The 18,608-nt window shown below is 40.1% G+C and overlaps 1 long non-coding RNA gene across 1 annotated transcript in view; it reads left to right on the top strand.

Moving 5' to 3' along the window:
* The window catches only part of LOC116645022, a 91,973-nt gene extending 74,176 nt beyond the window's left edge, over nt 1–17,797 (top strand). Inside the window, exons 2-5 of the long non-coding RNA XR_004301872.1 lie at nt 6,635–6,696; nt 15,723–15,822; nt 16,314–16,419; nt 17,231–17,797. This is a non-coding gene — a long non-coding RNA (uncharacterized LOC116645022). The remainder of the gene's footprint in view (nt 1–6,634; nt 6,697–15,722; nt 15,823–16,313; nt 16,420–17,230) is intronic.
* Nucleotides 17,798–18,608: the final 811 nt, after the last annotated feature.

An 18,608-nucleotide genomic window follows, 5' to 3' on the forward strand; every position in this document is an offset into this window, starting at 1 on the left:
AAGCCATGCATGACTGAGACAGCTAAAGGCCCATCTTCCATGTTATAATATCAGGAAGTAGCACAAGAGGGTTTTTATTGAAAAAACATATTTCTGGAAAACTTTTTAATAGTTTGTTTCAATTTGCTCGATTAAAAGACCAAAGAAGAGCGTACAGACTTTTTTTTCAACTCCTTATCTATATACATTGAGAGAATATGCTTTTTTGAAATGGTATCCTTAGACAATAAACATAATGGTTATTTGTTTAAATGGTTAACCTTGGACAATAAACTTCTATCATGTTTATAAGTTATAATGTTTTCTTTACCATAGTAAAAGTTCCTTACTAGAGACAAAAGAAGAATGATTTAAGAAAATAAGAAAAAATCTAAATTATCATTTGTAGCGGATACTAAGGCCATTATTTCTTTGTAAAACTCAATACAGATGTTTAAGAGGCAAACAGATAATAATGTACATTTCAAATCAAAACTGGAGGATACAAAGTCCCCTTAAAGTTTTGAAATGACATGCTTGAATGTTTCATCATTTCATAACTTTCCCTCTTGGCTTTTTTTTTTTTTTTCCTATTCATCTGACAATGCTTCTTTCTTCTGTAGATCTGTTTGGCTTTAAAATATAATCCCAGGGCCTTAAGCACATCTCCTTATTTCCTAGAAGTGAAATCTGACAAATGCCTGAATAACTGAGCAGTTTTAGAATTCGTAGAATGGCAGGTCGAAAACATGGATGGGAGTGTGTCAGCTTGCTCACACAGCAGCTGAGAGCTGAACGTTCGTGATGGTCCATTTTGCCTGCAGCATGGGGTCTGTGGTTGGGGTGTGTCCAATACTGTTGGGTCAGATTGTGAAGGACCTGTGTGACAGGTGCGTGGATTTAGTTTGTATCCTTAAAGAATGGTAATGGTGAACTTTGAAGGAGATGTGGAATGAGAGAAATTTTTAGGAAGACTATGAAAGCAAAAGATATTTTTTCCTAATATACCTGTTAGGAAAGCACAGTCTAACATATTAGCTATAGACTATAAAGTTTTGGTTGTAAATCTGAAATCTTAAACTACTCTTGCCTTAGTTATAACTACCGTGTCTGCCAAGAATAAGAAAAAAGAGAACAAAACTGTGTATAGGGTTGGTTTTTCTTTTTTCTTTTTTCTTTTTTTGTAATTTAATTGTTCATTTTAAGGTGAAGCAGCTGCTGTAAGTGGTGCGTTTGTGGGATTATTTCCCTGAAACAGACTTCTATGCCCTTAGACAATCCCCTTCCTCACAAAGATTTCCATTGCTTTCTCTGCATGAGAGCCCATGAACTATTGAGGAGATTGCGAAAAGATAGGATTCAAATAAGCTCTTAAGTGGTTTTAAAACATAGTGCAATGCACAAAAGGAAAGCCCAGGGAGAGACCAGGAGGCCCCTTGCAGGGCAAGCCTGGAGGGTCGTGGAGGCTGGACTCAGGAAGTCATGAAAGGGAGACAGTGTGAAGTTCAAAGACATTTTGGTAGAACTGGCAGATTTGGATGATTGTAAGGGAGAGGCAGAAAAAAAAATGAGTGCAGTTTGTATTTGGGCTACAGATGGGATGCTGAGAGATCCCGGGTGCGCAGATCAAAGAGAAGGGAGGTCCATGGCTTGGAAGTAGACGGCTTGGGTTTCTGCTGCCACACTTAAGGGTCTGAAGCATTTCTGTCATTCAGAGGGAGCCTGAAAGTTTCGAGGGAGAAACAATCGCCATACTTATCAACGTTCTGGGTCTGGCAAGGGGTATAGTTCCTGCTTCCTGCTAAAGCCACCTTAATGTGAATTTCGGTGTATGTGCCAACAAATGAGTTGGCACTCTTCCACTTTTGCTTGGCCAGGGGGGCACTTGTGACTTTTTTAATGTATTTGTGTATTTATAGGTATTTACTGCATTGGTAGCCTAGCATTTTTATGTTAAGCTTTTACTATATGTATAGTATTCTATAAGAGATGTGGTTACCCAAGAGATGTATTCAAATCTACATAATAATTAACTGACACAGTGCATCTTTACCAAAGAAAGTAATCATGAATCGGATTCTGTCTGTCTTACAAAGGCATATACCCACTCCTCACTGTATGAAATGCTTGTCTGAAGGACACTGAAGACATACACACGTATAGGTGGTTTGTTGTGAGTGATATAAAAAAAAGTGAAGTTAGTAAAAAAAATATATGTCTTCTACCAGAAATTTGACATTTGTTGAAAATTGGACAATGTTATTATACATTATTATTGAAATGAAATGAAACATGTAAAATGAATGAGTTGTATTTTGTAAGGTACAGTCACTTCGTGGGTGATATATTTGTAACAGTGTTTTGTTATCTGTTTCCTGATGTGAGGGAAATATAAATGGTGATGTAGTGTTCTGAAGTGATTTGGATTTTGGAAGGATAAATGAAATGGAATTTTTGATTGGGATGAATACATTAAATTGTTTGGTATTATATTTGATTTTGCTTTATGTATAGACTTCATAACAGGGTTTCAAATACATAAAAGGGAATTCATTCCATAAGCTAGAGTTAGAAATTCATTTTAAATATTTAATGATTTAATTAAGTTTTATTAGTGTGATGCTCTTTGCTTTGCCGATTAAAAATTGACAAGGGCCTCATCTGTTTTTTTTCCCCCCCTTTTTGGATAAGATCTTGGTTAGATTTGTTTGTTCTGTATCTTTATAAACAGTGATAAATACTAATTTTTCAAAATAAATGCTCTTTTTAAACATCTGAAATTGCCAAGAGAAAAATAGTAAACAATTGCGAAGCATTAAAATCAACAGAATTTACTCATTGCCTTGCCCTTTGAGTCAGAAACTGATATTTTATACTGTGTCTCTAGAGAAAATTTGATTTGCTTTACTCCAGTTTTCTCTCTATACTTATTGTCTTTTCCAGAGTGCAGAAATGTTTCATGCCCTAGCTCTCAGGCCAGGTGCAAATGATGCTTGCCATTGCGCTGGACTTTGGGGCATGGGCGGGAGTGAAGCATATGGTGGTCAAGCAAACAGTGTAGAAGAGTGAATTACATGAATTACACCACGATCAACAACAGGTTCACTGTGAGGGGCTTGTAGGGAGTGGAGGTACCCCAAGTTTATACCTCAGGATCATACAGGTACTCCAAATGGCTATGACTTTGGCCGTATGCATTTCTATGAACCCTCATATTCATATTTCCCTTATGTTAATTGACATAAGAATCCATGTCTTGTAGCTCTGGATAACTTGGTGGCTTGAGAAATTTTATTGACAAAGTGAGGGAAAACGAAGAGAGTATAGGTTGCAATATTTATCCAACAGGAAGCAGTTGACCCTTTGTAACCAAGAATATGATTCTCTAGACTTTTCTGACAAACCCCCCACCCTCTGCCCAAGGTGTTGATCAACAGTAAACATTACCTTCAAATGTGCTTCTGAAGGAAAAATAAAATATGTTTTGGAGACAATAGATGTAGATAGTTGTTAATTATCCTCTTTCTTTTTAGAAAAACAAATATAATTAACCAAAATTTACCTTTACTTTTGTCAACTTTTCAAGATTCTGAAACACAGACTATTAGTAGATAGGAAGGTACGCGAAAGCTGTATTATATCTTGTTGAAAGTTGGAATGGTATTACTAAAGATGAGGACAGAGCTTCCCATTACAGTAGTCATTAGCCACACATGGTTATTAACATTTAAGCTTAATTAAAGTAAATAAATAACAGTTTATTACTTCAATGTCCACAGGTGTTTTGTGGATGCCATATTGGACAGCACAGAAATATGTCCATCACTGTAGAACATTTTATTATACAATACTGGGTTAGAAAGTATGTGGTTATGGTACCTAAGAAACAATATCCTTATATAGATGTTTTTAGACATAGTAATAAACAAACCCCACCATTTCAGTTATGATGAGTGGTTTGTTTGTTTGTTTGTTTGTTTTGGCTTTTTAAGTTTTTAATTCCAGTTAGTTGACATACAGTGTTATATTAGTTTCAGGGGTAGATTATAGTGATTCAGCATTTCTATACATCACCTGGTGCTCATCACAGTACCCTCCTTAATCCCCATCACCTATTTCATCCCCCCACCCTTCTCCCCTCTGGTAACCATCAGTTTGTTCTCTATAGTCAGGAGTTAGTTTCTTGATTAGTCTCCCTCTCTCTTTTTTGCTTTGCACATTTTTTTTTGTTTCTTAAATGCCACGTATGAGTGAAATCATGTGGTATTTGTCTTTCTTGGACTGACTTTGGTTAGCATTATACTTTCTGGCTCCATCCATGTCATTGCAAATGGCAAGATTTCATTCTTTTTTTTTTTTTTTGGCTGAATTATATTCCACTGTATACGTATACCACTTCTTCTTTATCCATTCATCAATCGGTGGACACTTGGGCTGCTTCCGTATCTTGGCTTTTGTAAATAATGCATGCATCCCTTTGAATTAGTTGTTTTGTATTCTTTGGTAAATACCCAGTACTGCAATTGCTGGTCATAGGATAGCTCTATTTTTAACTTTCTGAGGAACCTCCATACTCTTTTCCACAGTGGCTGCACCAGTTTGCATTCCTATCAACAGTGCACGAGGGTTCCTTTTTCTCCACATCCTCACCAACACTTGTTGTTTCTTGTACTGTGGATTTTAGCCATTCTGACAGGTATGAGGTGTTTTGATTTGCATTTCCCTGATGATTAGTGACATCTTTTAATGTTTCTGTTGGCCATCTGTATGTCTTCTTTGGAGAAATGTCTGTTCATGTCTTCTGCCCATTTTTAAATTGAATTATTTGTCTTTTTGGGAGTGTTGATTTGTGTAAGTTCTTTATATATTTTCGATACTAACCCTTTATCTGATATGTCATTTGCAAATATCTTCTCCCATTTTGTAGGTTGATTTCTAGTTTTGTTGATTGTTTTCTCCACCGTGCAGAAGCTTTTTATTTTGAGGTAGTCCCAGTAGTTTATTTTTGTTTGTTTCCCTTGCCTCAGGAGACACATCTAGAAGAAAGTTTTTACCGCCAATGTCAAAGAGGTTACTGCCTGTGTTCTAGGATTTTTATAGTTTCGGGTTTCACATTTAGGTCTTCAATCCATTTTGAATTTATTTTTTGTGTATGGTGTAAGAAAGTGATAAATATTTCTTGTTCATTTATATGCTAATGTGGGTGTTCCCAGTTGTCGGGCAGCTTTTCTCTTTGTGATGAAGATCTAGGCTCTTCCGTCTTGTGATTCTGCTATGCTCCAAATCCTTGAAGTCCTGCTTCCAGCTGCCTAAAGGGTTAAGTTGCCCTGGCACACCGGGTACCGTGCCCGCAGCCAGGTGCACCGCGTACCGTGTGTGCAGCCAGGTGCGCCGTGAGCCGGGTACCGCGCCCGCAGCCGGGTGTGCCGGGTACCGCGCCCGCAGCCGGGTGCGCCGTGCCCCCGGAGCGCTCCTGCAGACAGACCCCAGGCGCCGAGGGCCACGCTCTCCGCCTTCGGCCCCCTTGTGTGGTAGTCACGCGGGGATGCACAGAAATTTATACTACTGAGAAGCTCCCCAGATTGAAAATCTGGCAGGTCCGGGAAGCCCAGACCTCGAGAGCTGGGAACCCAGAAAGTGATAAAATCAATTTTCTCTCATAAATCAACTGGAGAGAACTAGTCCTATGGCCCACCTAGATGCTTTCCAATAGCAACTCTATCTTATGGAATGAAAAGCCATTGAGAAACTGCCAGTTTCTCAGCAGTTGAGAAACCCTGCAAAACAAGTATGAATTTTATATGGAAGAATAACTAATGAGGCACCTGGGTGGCTCAGTCGGTGAAGCATCTGCCTTCTGCTCAGCTCATGATCCTGGGGTCCTGGGATAGAGCCCCATGTTGGGCTCCCTGCTCAGTGGGAGTCTGCTTGTCCCTCTCCCTCTGCTCCTCCCCAACTTGTACGTGAGCGCGCATGTGCTCTCTCTCTCCCCCTTTCAAATAAATAAAATCTTTTTAAAGAAAGTAACTAATGGCACTTAAACACCTCAACAAAAGATAGTTCAAGGAGTTACCCTATGTCCGAATTCATTTTGACCATTTTCTTCTCTCTAGCTATCTCTATCTGTAATCTTTACTTCCACCTCTCTGTCTAATCTATCATCTATCTATCTATCTATCTATCTATCTATCTATCTATCTGTCAACTCTACTGACAATCCTCTGCACAGTAGTGTGGGATTATAAAAATGACCTTGCAAACTGAAAATGCACAAAGCAATTTTAATAATCAATAGGAAAAATTATGTTTTATCAGTGACCTTTACTAATTTCTTGCTAAAACATTAAAAACTCCCTTTCGGTCATAAATGTATAGGGAAATGAAAAAAGCAGTAAAACTGTAGTATTTTATAATTTGAAACAGAAATTTGGAGAATTAAAGTGCTTTGTTCCTTTATAAAAACTTGTTAAGAGTAGTTTGAACCATGCTTGCCTTCTTCTCATCATATAACTTACGGAATGAATATCTTCTTGGCCATGGCAAATTGCCATACTTCTTTCTAAGTTTGGATCACCTTCTGACATTTCATCCTTTTGCTTTCGATGTCACGAAATATCCCTCAGCGTTCTTTTAATGTGAAATTTATGTTTTACAGATGTCACTTCCTCTAGGAAAACTCGATCCTTTTCATCACAACTAGTTTCCTCATATTTGTTGGTAAGTCCTCTTTCACTACGTTTTTATTGGTCATATGTCCAGAGTCTCTCCCGTGGTAGCAAGGTCAATGTTCCCATGGTCAGGTGTGCATGAAAGATTCCAATTTAACTTCCAGTGTCAGTGCTTTTCATTTCTTTGCTCTACTTTCCTCTTTGTTGGCCGTTTCCCTCTTGATTGTCCTTTTTTTTTTTTTTTTTTGGTAGAATGTTAAGTGGGATTTTCATTGGGAGACAAGGGAGCAATAGAACGACATGCTTTTCTATCTGTATGTGCACGGAATAACAGATGTACAGTGATCAGTCACCAACAGACTTTGACACAATTGCCATGGTTGGTCACGGGATAGGGTGCACATCCGTTTTTTACATAGAGTTTTGCGGACTGAAGAGCTAGCAGCAAAGTTTATACTTCAAGTGATTACTAACATTTGATATATTGCAGTAACTGTAATTTGAACCCTGTTGTTGGAGACTGGTAGTATTTCACTAAACCATGATAGCTGAAATTTGTGTATATTGGAATCATGCAGACAAGGATTGTTTCTGTGTGTGATTTCCTTTTATGGAATGCTCTCCCTGGTCCTCAGATTATTTCTCCTTCTCTGCTATTATGACTTCAGCTACATCCCATATAAAACGAACCCCATGAAGCCCTTTATTTATTCTGCTACAATGTGTCTATGACATAAGCTGGGATAGGTTTGAGGAAAAGAAGCATCATTATTGAGAGAAATCCACAAAATATTTGCCTTTGTAAAGTGGGTAATGGCTTGAATTGGAGAAGGCTAAAAATCACTGCACCCGCAGGGAGGGCCACGCCCAAGTGAATCTATGCGGTCTGTACACATGGATGTAATTGCATTCCATTTAAGAGTAAAATGTTCATTACTTGAGATAGACAATATAACTTGAAACTAGTTAATTATGGGATTTGAAAAAGAGCAATGCTGATATTTACAAATAAATTAGATGTGATTCTGGTGTGTATACAGAGTAAATTAAAATAATTCTAAACTATACTTTAATGGATAAGATTTCTCTTGGGTTATTGATAGTAGAATCTGGATTCATGGTTTTTAAACTTTAAAATGCATTAAAATCACTGGCAGTTTTTGTTAAAAGACAGATTCCAGGGTGGGGTCTGAGATTTTGTAGTTTTAACTACCTCTCAGGAAATGCTAATGGAGCTGACCAACCGTTGAGTATGAAGAGTCTAGAACAACAGATTCTGCTGTATAAATTTAGGAAGCCAATGACTTTATCAAATAAAACTATACCATATTTAAAATTATTTTATTTGACTATTTTCTGCTTCCACGACAGTGAAAATGCACATCGTTAAGAACAACTTTGGATCTTCCTTATCTTTCAAACTTCTGCCTTGTATTTGCCTTTCCTTTCAGTGCCTTCTGAAAGATTCCTTTCTTTTACTCCTTCATCATCACGTTCCATTCATTCACCAGCTCACCAAATCTGGCTTTAGTCTGGAGGTGAACTTTTGACAGAGACCTTCGAAATGCACATCAGGACCTCCTCATGGTCAACTGTGTGATGTGTGTATAAGGTCTGGTAATGTTGAGCTGCCTTCATGCAGTTCTCCCCTCTTTTGGTTTCTGGAACATTCCTGCCCTTGTTTCTTCTCCAACTTTTCTGATGCCACCTTCTCCATGTCCTGCACCAGCTCCTCTGTTTGTCCAGCCCCTTCAATGTTCTTCTGCTCCTCACCAGCTGCTCCTGACCAGCTGCTCCTCACCAGCATTTCCCCTATGGCTCCAGCTGCCCATCTACCGTGCATATTTCAGTGACTCCCAAATTTTAATCTTTCTGCCTCCAAGACTGTCATAGGTTCAATCCCCTAGTGACTTTGGGCAAGTTTCTTGACTATCGTGAGGTTCCTCTGATAATGTTTCCCATTTCTGTGCATGGCAGAGGAGAAGGTTACAGTAACTATATCAATTTCCATTTGTTTCTCTAGGATGGGACATTCTAGTTTGCCCCAAAGGCACTTAGTAACACCTGATTTGATGGATGCATCCAACATATGAATATGATATATTTCCTTGGTTATATTTTTGATTGTGGGCTTCTCTCTCCATTTGAAGCCATGCTAAGTATAGCGACAATTTTTTTTTTTTTTTTTTTGAGGGAGGGTGGGCAGGAAGGGGCAGAGGGAGAGGGAGAGAGAGAGAGAGAGAATCTGAAGCAGGCTCCATGCCCAGGGCGGAGCCGACGTGGGGCTCAATCCCATGACCCTGAGATCATGACCTGAGCTGAAGTCGAGAGTCAGACCCTTAACTGACTGAGCACTGAGGTGCCCCTAAGCAACAGTTTTTATCGAGGACTACGTTATACATCAAACATTTGTGTCTATAGATGGAATTTTTGGAATTATCCACATTTGGAAAATAACTGTTTTTGAGTTTACCATTCTATTCCTTTACATTAATAAAAATGTAATATGATACTAAGACATAGCCTGAAGAATTTTAGCATGAGAAATGAGCTTGATAACCAGGGTATAAATACAAGATGTGTTTAGCATTTAATTCAACACACATTTATTAAATATTTATGAAACATCACCATTTGAATGTAAGTCTTGCTGGCCTCAAATTTTTCATGAGAAGGAGGCAAATATGTGAATAAACAATTATAGTTAGATGTGTTAATTTCTATGTTAAATAGTAGTAAAACGGGCTATAGTAACCCAAAGGAGAAGACAGCCAATTGGTCCAGAGAAGTTATGAGAATTTTCAAAAAGGAAGTAGAATTGGATCTTTTGGAGACCTTTCCAGGAGTGAAAAGGGGAGAGAAATCCAGATTTTGGAGAAGAGCATATGCAAAGCTGTTAATCCCAAAAGGGCACTGCAGGTTTGGGAAAAGTGATAAATTCTGTAGGTTCGCTCCATGTTCTTGGGGGGAGGGGCAGGTGAAAGCAATAGTGGAGGCCTAACCTGTGGCCCACACCCTCTCTCTTCCTATCTTTAAGTTTATTCCCCCTACAGGTGGCCTTCTGGGAAGATGTGTGAATCCTTGAGCCTAGGGTTGAACACTCTGCTGCCCATCTGCCCTAAAGACAAACTTCCTTACCCTGGCCTTGGACGAGGGTATAGGACCCTCGATGCAGGAAATTCCAGGGTTCCAGGTCTTGAAGGATGAAGGCATAAGGCCCTGGGGAAGAACATTCCTTCCGTCCTAGGGAAGAGAGCTAATGCAGGGCTTTCTATAGCTATGTTTGGGGCAGAGGCCCCATTGCCATGTCTGAGGATGGAGCCCAAGGTCCTTATGGCTCATAAATAGGTTGCTTGGAGGTGGTTGGATATGGAAGATGGAGCCGAGCTTAGGGATTAGAAGGAGATTGTGATTTAAAAATATAATGGTCACTGTCTCTGACTATAATTAGTGTAATCTAATTTTACTGTGTAGGATCAAAAAGTTAAACCAGAAGAATTATACTTCTCAGTTTATAATGTGGTTGTGAATGAATTATTGATTAGCCGTGTTACTCATTTTCAAAGAATTCAAATGCCAGGAACTATACTTAAGCCGAAAGTTACATTAGACGGAATTAAATCTTTTTTTTCTCTCCAAATTTGATTGTTGTTAGCACTTCTAATCTTGTGGTGATTCAAAAATATAAGCATAACCTATTAGATACTGGTAATATCAACGAATTAAAGTATGGTGATTATGTGGGGCCTTGTAACTGTGCTGTGCTTACCCTTTATTATAACTCCTATGTACTGACTAGTCCATATATGTGATGTAAGAGTGTTTATGTTTCCTAAATATTAAACTTCATACCCACAAGTGAGGCTCAACAAATTCCTAGCTAAAACTTTCCATCAAGGTAGAAAGTTGTAGGTGAAGAGCTATCTAGCCATAGGATAATCATATTTCAAGAGTGTTTTCTTTTAAATAGGCCAGTCAGAGAAAGAAAAATACCATATTATTGCATTCATGTGTGGAATTTAAGAAACAAACCAGTAAAGGGAAAAAAAAAAAAGAGAGAGACAAACCAAGAAACAGACTCTGACAGTCACCAGAGGGGAGGTGGGTTGGGGGACGGGTGAGATAGGTGATGGGGATTAAGGAGGTCACCTGTTGTGATGAGCACTGCATTAATACCTGAAACTAATATAACACTGTATATATACCAATGTACTCTTCATCATAGAACATGACTCAAATTTACGATAAACCAATGTGTTTGCTAAGAAATCCTGCGGCAGCTAATGACACTATCGGGAAATAAAATGGAAAAAAAAAAAAAAAAGATGAAGAGAAATGGGTCAAGCAGGGACCAAGGAAAAAAGAAGAGAGAACAAAAAGGGATAAGAAGTTGTCTGCACTGGATAGTGTTGGGTGCTAAGGTGAGAAGCGGTCCAGTTGTCCCTTAATGAACAGTCACATTATTATTATTATTATTATTATTAAAGATTTTATTTATTTATTAGAGAGAGAAAGAGAGGGAGAGCATGAGCCAGGGGAAGGGGCAGAGGCAGAAGGAGAAGCAGACTCCCCGCTGAGTAGGGAGCCTGATGCGGGACTCGATCCCAGGACCCTGAGATCATGACCTGAGCCAAAGGCAGATGCTTAACCTATTGGGCCACCCAGGTGCCCCACACAAAGCTTTTTCTATAAAGCTTCAACTTCCTGGAGACAGTGGGCATTAATAAATTAAAATTTCATGACATGTGGGTAAGTAAAAGTTAAAAAAAATTAAAACCCCAAATGTAAAAATCATGCCAGACCTCTTATTTCCGCCTTGAACTTGGGGACCAAATCATGAAATTGGAGTTCTAAACTGTACTTGGGACTAATCAGCGTTGCTGTCCCAGCTCCTTTCTCATTAATTTAAGGTGACGATGCTAATGGAATGCTACTATGATGCTTCATTCAGAAAGCTCTCATTTCACATGCTTTAAACATAGGAGGGGGTAGGGAGGAGAAAACACCCTGCCTTTCTATGGCAGTTGTAACTCAAAATATTGTTTGTTCTATTTAGTCTCTTGTTTGTTCTAATTCATTTATTTTGCTAGAGGGAATTAAATGTAGAAGAGATTCACTGGGTGTGGCAGATAAAATCCCTTTTCTCAGCAAAAGACATTTTAATCTTAGGGCATATTCTAGAATAACGAAAGCTCTCCCACAGGCAGCTGTAGCACCGTATTAAAAAAAAAAAACCAAAATGAAATAAAACAGTCCAGTTGAGCAGTAGAGATTCATAATCGTTAGAGTTAGGTAGATGAAACATCCAGATGCCTTATAAAAACCAACTTTGTTAAATTGACCAGATATTTTGGCATTGTGTAGACAAAGTCTTAGTTCTGTAAACATTAAGTTAGATGACATCAGATTTTTTTTCTGCTGAAGATAACTCTGGTGACTGAATTCCACGTTTTAAAAATTCCGTTAAAAAAAGTAATGATTTGGGGGGAGCCTCGCTGACTCAGTAGAGCGTGCGACTCTTGATCTCGGCATTGTGAGTTTGAGCCCCACATTGGGCATAGAGATTACTTAAAAATAAAATCTTAAAAAGAAGTTGTACTGATTTGGTTTTAAAATACAAAAAAAGTTTAAGTTATTCTTTATTGGGGTGAATTTATTTAAAAGTGGTTGGGACATATGTAAAAACTTAAGAAACAAGCTTAATGGGGTGAGAGGGACTACCTAGAACAATACAGATTTCTCTGTCAAAATAGTATTTTACAATTATAGAGTTCTCTTCATTTTCCAAAAGTTCCCATATATATTTTCTCATTTAATTCTCCAAACAGTTATTTATTTATTTATTTATTTATTTATTCCAAACAGTTTTTTAAAGTCGTGCAAATTATTACATTTTCCAGTTTAGGGGTGAAGAAAATGAGTCCCAGGCAGGTGAACTGACTAGCTTAGAGTGAGGGATTGTTATAGTAACGCTCCTCACATTGTTCACACGTCCCTGTATCTATTCCCTTATGTCGTCTACACCCAGTCTAACCGCACTGACTCATATTGTTTTTGGCCAGTGGAACAGTAGCAAACGGGGTACACACAGAGGCTTGACGGATGCTTGTGCAATGCTCTTTCCCTTCCTTCCTGCTGGGAATCTTTGTGACACCAGGTGCAGCCTGGATGGGCCTCCTCGAGGCTGGGCTGAGGCCTCAGACGTGTGGATGAGGTCAGCCCAGCTCTACCAGCTCCGGCAAGACAGCCAAGGGGGTAGACCCAGCCAGACAGCCCTCAGAATCGTGAACTAATAATCAATTGTTGTCTTAAGCCACCACCTTTGGGGATGGTTTTTAAAGCATCAAACACTAACTCACAAACCTCCAGTCAGCAGGAAGGAGAGGGGCAAGACCAAAGCCCCGAACTTGGGGATCCAATTTCAGCACTCCGCCGGGGAATGGAAAAGTGGGTCTTTTACCCAGAAGTTGAAAGAAATTGATCTAAAGGATTTTAAAGATTGGAAAGGGAGAAATTGGATCCTTTACAGTGACTCCCAGAGGCTTTAGTTTTTGCTTATTTTTACAAAATTCTTTTATCTTTGTAACTAAAGAGCTGTTATCTACAGACTCTTTTTTGGTGTGTGTGTGTGTTTTTTCTATTTGCATCATAGTATGTGGCTTTTATTAAGGGTTAAGTTTTCTAGGGAAAATGTAAGATAAAACTGTTCAGGTTTATTCATTTATTGTCTTGACATATTTATAATTCAGGGCGTATGTATTTTACCTTCTACAGGCCTGTGGCATTGAATAAAATAACCAAGGGAGCATAGGGTAACATTTTTTATTTTCAAACTTCCCTCTGTAGGGGTTGTGCATACTCAAGTCAGTAGTTCACAACTGCTTAAAAATAAAACAAGCTATTTTTGTTGTTTTACATGACACCAAAAAATCACGCAGAGTATCCCAGTGAAAACAAACATTTATGTTTTCAATATTTGTTGTCTCAGGAGTTGCTTTGGTGAATTTCCTTCAACTCTTCATCAGTTTCTTCTGGTTTTGTACTGAGATTGATCTTTTTCAGGCCCAAAATGATTTTTTTTTAAAGTAAGATTTAATTTGAACAGGGCTGGGCAGTGGGTACAACAATGGTTTTTCAAGGGCGCTGGCCACAGCTTTAAAGCCCAGCGCCATAGCCCTGGCTTCATAAGGGCCCCACTGGAAAAAAAAATCCCACAGAAAAGTAAACATTTGGACAAGGATCTAGACATCAATTGGAGCTTATCCAGTATTAAACAGAAACACATGCTTTGTTCAAGGCATTTGCAGAAACAAAACCATCCTGACTTCTTTATTTTTTTTAAAGCGCCGTCTTCTATTTATGCTCTGTCATTACTGAAGGAGGCCATGAATTGGAAACAAAGACAAATTCTCCCAAGTAGAGTCTGAAACATATCTACCCTCCCTTCCCGGTGCCTTGACCCGTGACCTCGAGGTCTGTGCTCCCACCGTCCTCCACCGCGCCCTTCCACTGTTACTAGAAATGTGCTTTGCCCAGGTATTAAATAGAGGTGCCAATAACAAGAAAGCCAAACATACACCCTCCCTTTGAGGAAAGTGTTGAGAGTCAACCCTCTTTTTGGTTTTCTTTCCCACTTTATTTGAGCGGTAGCTGCTGATGCTGGGGTTCCCTGTCATATTGGACCATACAAGTCCCAAATTTGAAGGACTATGATCTGTGAAGTGGTATGGACAATAGGGGCACGAAACCGAATAGTCAAAGAGCTTTGTCAATCCTGTGGGCTAAGGCAGCACCAAACCAAAGCCAATGCCCCCCCAAACCTAGAGTATCTTTCTTTGTTTTTATAGGACTGGGTACTTAACTAAACTTTTCACTTTTCAACTCATTACACTGGTGTGGATTGGATGCCTTTCTAATTCTATTAAAAACAGAAAGCTGGAGTATTTGTAGAGGGTAGGTACAATGAGTCACTGACACTATTTTTGGCCAAAGTTCTTTAAAGATCATTTAGTTTCTAATCATTATAAAATAATCCTCGGAGTGAAGCAGTTTTACATATTAAATTTCACAATTACCTGTTTATAAAATTTACAGGCAGTAAAATGGGAGAACATCTGTATTTCATATTTCTTTAAAATCAGCGTTGCAACTGATGTTTCCAAGACCACCCACCGGAAAGACGTGGAGGTACAAAACGGTCCCCAAAATGGCTCCAGACCCACAAGGTCCTTCCAATGCTCATGCTCACCATTCTGCTCTCTGGAAGGAGCTCGAGCTCCTTTCTTCCTTCTCTGGGAACTTTCTACTCAGACAGAAACAGGTCTAAGAGGGGGCCAACCCATGTTTTTCCACCAAGAGCTCCTTTTGCTGCTTAGAACTGGCCGGCATTCCTCCTCCACAGCTGTGCATCTGAGTCGCTGTCCTGGGCACCATCTTTTGGGAACCACTGGCCACCCTGGAGATCTCACTCTGTCATGGAAGGATGGCCGTGGGTTAGAAACACTCCTCTATCGTGCTACCTGATGGTGAACTGCACCGTTTGCCCTGTCCTGGGTTGGGGCGGGGCCTCTTTCTCACAACACCATTGGGACCACATCCCTTCAATCACCATTCCTCAGAAAAATGAAGACTCCCCTCTCCCTGTGTCTGGTCAGACTCTCTCCAGCTGGATTTCACATGAAATTCCCCGTACATTCAATCCGTATGGACTCAGGACTCCCACTTTATTTATGAAATATCAACACTATTGGTGACACAGCAAGTTAATGGAAGCTTTACCCCCCAGTTTAAAATTAATGAAATGGGATCATCCAGATGAGTTGGTACCAAACCAAGGCATCCTGGGGTATGTGACGATTCGAACGGGGCATGCTTATGTGGAGTCTTTTAAGGGAAACCGTTTTCAGACTCCCAACATCCCTGTGTTCTCTTTTCTAAATTTGTCTCTCTGACAAGGCATGTATATTGGAAGACTCAAACACCGGGCTTCCCACCTCCCCTTTTCAGAATTGCCCTTATCCTGTTTTATGAAGAAAGGCCTGCCTTTCACTCACCCAGAATCTTATCCTTGTGCAGTGCCCCGGGGTGTACAGATCTCTGGGATGCCAGACAAAAAGACCACTTGAAATGCTGTTGGCAACGAAGCCTCCTTTGATCAAGGCACCATGAGCACGTGGTAAGTCTTCATGTCCTTCTGTCTTATATTTATTTCTGTTAAATATATAGCAAGAGGAGTCGCTTCTTGTGGCAGTCTGAATTCACATATGTTGTGGAACAGAATGGCAGTTCTGGACAGTTTTCATTCAGTGACCTCGACTTCCTTGGCTGTGCATGCGCCTGTGGAGATCTCCTTCCCATGGAAAAGGCGGTATATCTGCCGTGTGGTGAAGATTAGCGTGAACTCTTATAGTCTCTTCATTATACCTCTGGACTCACAGGCCTCCTGTTTATTACATCATCGTCACTCACCAGCTCTGCAATTTGAGGCAACCCTCAGTTCCCTCATCTCCAAAGTGCCATTAAAATAGTGCCCACCGCAGAGGGCTGCAGTGAGGATTAGTGGAGACAGTGTTGGGAAAGCATTTCAGAGAAGACCAGGACAAAATAAATGCTGAAGAAATGTTTGTTTCATGGATCAGCACACTTACAGATTTTCTTTTTGTGAAGTTACAACAGGGGAGCATCCTCGGGCAAAACCAGCTATCCAGCCAAGGAGTAGAGAACTCAGCCTTCCCCAGAGAGAAGTTTGGCCTCTGACCTTGTTTCCTGAGAGGTAATCTCTAAGCCCTTAGAATGTGTTGTCTTAGAAAAGTTGTCAAAAAGTTGACATTGAGAAAAGCACTTCTGTTTACCTGGAGGCCTTTGGCCAGCCAGATGGTAACAACACAGTTTGGAGTGAAAGCTTTGGGCCACACCAATAATGTGATTTACGGTGGGATTTGCATCACGCATGAGCCGGAGGGGCTGGAGACTGAGATCAGCTGTCTGGCAGTTAGTCATGCCAGGTGACGGAGCCCCAGTGAAATCTGGACACTGAGGCTGGAGTGAGCTCTGCTGCTTGGAAACAGTCCATGCATATTGTCACACGTCAGTGCTGGGAAAGTAAAGTGGATCCTGACTCCCTGGGGAGAGGACAGCCAGAAGCTCCAGATTTCATACTTTCCTCTACTCTGCTCTCTATCCCCTTTCCCTTGGCTGATTTGAATCTGTATCTCTCAACTGTGATAATCCTAACAATCAGTATAACAGTTTTCAGTGTTAGACTGAGGCCAAAGTGTAACTGAAGGCCTTCTAGCTAACGATGGAACCCAACAGTGGTCAGAAGTGGGTGTGGTCTTGTTCATTTCATCATGTATATAAATATCGAATCTCTATGTTGTACACCTGAATCTAATACAGTATTGTATATCCACTTTTCAATAAAATAAAAAGTGGGTGGAGTCTTGTGGACTCCTCTCTAAATTTTGCACCTGCGGAAGGACTTTTTCTTTGTACCCATAGGCTTGATGTTCTTGTGTCGGTTAACTTGGATTTTGTAATAATTTGTTTCGGAACTCAGTAATTAATTCTTATTTTCCAAATAGGGACACATAGGGAGAAGAATTACTTAGTCTGACTGATCACCAAGAAAGAACCTGCAAATCCTCCTGCATTGTTGTGAAGTCCATCAGTCTCAGTCTCAGCCTCAGCCTGTGGCTGTTGGTCATTATGCTGCTGTCTTGCACCTTGGCTTGCAATCAGCACCGTAGGGCGCTCAGTATGGATGAGGAACTGGGTTACTTTGGACAAGTCAGTCTCTTATGACTTCTGTTTCTTTGGAGGACCCTGACTAATACAGGGGTGTAGACTCCTAAGCATCATCTCAAGGTTATTGTTGAAGGTGAGCTGGATCTAGCCTACTGAACTAGTAGAGTGAAAGAAAAAAGAAAAATAGAATGTCTGGGGTAGAAACAACATATAGAAAGAATGCTTTTCTATTTCCCTTAACATCCCTTGTCTATTCCAGTCATTCTGCTTGTGTGAAGATGATTTATTAGGAATATATTATTCCCAATATGCTCCCAGTAGATTGTTTTTTCATGTTCTGGAAAGGATGTATTCTCTCTCTCTCTTTTTTAAAGATTTTATTTATTTATTTGAGAGAGAGTGTGTGTGCGAGCTGGGGGTAGGGGCAGAGGGAGAGGGACAAGCAAACTCCGTGCTGAGCGTGGAGCCTGACACGGGGCTTGATCCCACGAGCCTCACCGAGATCATGCCCTGAGCCAAAATCAAAGTCAGATGCCCAACCAACTGAGCCACCCAGGCACCCCTGGGAAAGATATATTCTTATAATAGCAGCCAATGAGAATGACAACTCAGAAAACCTAGTGCAAACTTGTGGCCACAATTTAAGGACAGCAGTAGCAAACTGCTATGAATTACTCATCATCTTCCAAGTGATAAATACAATTCATGCATTATCTCGCTTGGTCCCCAATCCCAACAAAGTACAGTAGCTATGATGTCTCCCATTGTAAAGATGAGGAAGCCGAAGGTCAGAAGACTTCAGAAAGGGTGGCACTTAGGTAGATAGTATGAGTGGATGTAGGACTGGCAGCCATGCTATCAGATTCTAAAGTCCATGCTAATGTCCACAATGGCCAAACTGTGGAAGGAGCCGAGATGTCCTTCAACAGATGAATGGATAGAGGATGTGGTTCATATATACAATGGAATATTACTCAGCCATCAGAAAGGATGAATACTCACCATTTGCATCGACGTGGATGGAACTGGAGGGGATTATGCTAAGTGAAATAAGTCAAGCAGAGAAAGACAATTATCATATGGTTTCACTCATATGTGGAACATGAGGAATAGCGTGGAGGACCACAGGGGAAGGGAGGGAAAACTGAATGGGAAGAAATCAGAGATGGAGACAAACCATGAGAGACTCTGGACTCCGGGAAACAAACTGAGGGT

This window comes from Phoca vitulina, unplaced genomic scaffold (assembly GCF_004348235.1).
Source record: "Phoca vitulina isolate PV1807 unplaced genomic scaffold, GSC_HSeal_1.0 scaffold31, whole genome shotgun sequence".
Taxonomy (NCBI): Eukaryota; Metazoa; Chordata; class Mammalia; order Carnivora; family Phocidae; genus Phoca; species Phoca vitulina.